This window comes from Dipodomys spectabilis, unplaced genomic scaffold (genome assembly GCF_019054845.1).
Source record: "Dipodomys spectabilis isolate Male_0828 unplaced genomic scaffold, ASM1905484v1 ptg000121l, whole genome shotgun sequence".
Lineage (NCBI taxonomy): Eukaryota > Metazoa > Chordata > Mammalia > Rodentia > Heteromyidae > Dipodomys > Dipodomys spectabilis.
Genome location: NW_024870798.1, coordinates 6489983 through 6491790, shown reverse-complemented (window position 1 = coordinate 6491790; position 1808 = coordinate 6489983). Strand labels below are relative to the sequence as shown.

General features: G+C 37.5%; 1 pseudogene; it reads left to right on the top strand.

Annotated features, from left to right (window-relative positions):
• Positions 1–255: 255 nt before the first annotated feature.
• Positions 256–321, top strand: LOC122115560 (annotated as a pseudogene).
• Positions 322–1808: the final 1487 nt, after the last annotated feature.

The window sequence follows — 1808 nt, the reverse complement described above, 5'->3', positions numbered from 1 at the left end:
ACCGGACTTTCTTTGGTGGCTTTTGGTGTTGAGTTCTAATTTTACTCCCTTGTGGTCTGAAAGAATTCAAGGTATAACTTCAATGTATCTGAATTTGGACAAGTTTGCTTTGTGGCCTAAAATGTGGTCTATTTTGGAATATGTTCCATGTGCTGCTGAGAAAAAGTATATTCTGATGCTGCTGGGTGAAATATGCAGCAGGCGTCTGTTAAATCTAATTGATCTAAGCAGTTGTTTAAATCTGCGGTTTCTCTGTTGAGAAGAATAGCTTGGCCCCTGGGTAAGGATGACATGCAAATTCGTGAAGCATTCCAAATTTTTACAACAGATGCTGGAGGGGATGTGGCCAGAAGGGAACCTTATTGCATTCTTGGTGGGAGTATAAACTTGTTCAACCACTTGGAAAGCAGTATGGAAGTTCCTCAAAAGATTCCAAATACAGCTCCCCTATGACCCAGAAATCCCACTTTTGGGCATTCACCCAAATGATTACAAACAAGACCATACTAAAACTACCAGCACAAATATGTTTATTGCAGCATTATTTACCATAGGTAAGATATATAACCAACCCCGATGCCCCTAAGTAGATGAATATATCAAAAAACGCTGTGTGTGTGTGTGTGTGTGTGTGTGTGTGTGTGTGTGTGTGTGTGTGTGTGTGTGTGTGTGTATGGGAATTCTATCGTCCATCAGAATGAATGACATCACCCAATTTGTTATGAAATGGAAAACTTAGAAAAAATTATATTAACTGACGTGAGCCAAGTCCAAAGAAACATAGGTCCATGGTATCCCTAATTTGCAATAAGTAAATCTATGTCTGTGATAAGCAGAAATGGTCAAAAGCTATATGCATATGACTAGATAAGGTGATGTTAAGCTAAATGAACCTCAAGATAGGAACACAAGTGTTTTTTTTCTTGCTGTTGTTTTTAACACATCTATAATGTGCGATGTTATTTTTTTGTTTTTTATATGGTCCTCCCACACAGCATAACCCCTGTTTTCACAGTATTTGATGTTAGTGTGCCTGCATCTTGTATATACACTTCTCTAATTTGGGGAGGGAAAGGGAAAAAAACAAAATGCTTAAATAGAGATACAGGTTGACACATTGAAACAATGAGATACACAAGGCACTATGTTGAAAAATGGACTTTACAATTTAGGCAGGGTTAGGGTGGAGGAGTGGGGGGGGGTGAGGACTGTACTTGTGGAGGTAGAAGGGAAGGGATGGTAGGGGAAAAACAAAGGGGAGCTAACAATTCTTGATAGGAAATGTACTCATTACCTTGCTCATGTAATTGTAAACCCTCTATAAAGTATTTTTACAATAAAAAACGTTTAAAAATGTTCTGAGATAGAATAGTTTATTTCTATTATTTTACCCATATAATAACCTTAACAAAGAAATTAATACAAATCACTGACCTGAAGATATTTTGAATAAGTATGTGTGTGTATGTGCACACGTGCACAGGAGTGCATGTGCATGCCTGTTTGTTGGCATGCTCAGTTTGAACTCAGGGCTTCAAGGTCTTGCTAGGCCTTTCTTCTCTAGATTGGTGAGCTAGTATATGAACTACATCTCCATTCCTGGCCTTTTTCTAGTTCATTTACATTTTTAAAAAATAATTTTATGAATTATTTTTTGCTCTGATTGGCTTCCAACACTTATCCACAGATCTCAAGCTCCTCAGTAGATATGACGAGTGGGCAGGATTACAGATGTGACCAACCAGAACAAGGTTTTAAGAATAATTTTATAAGTAGAAGAAACTTTACTTCACGGAGTACTCTTTTAT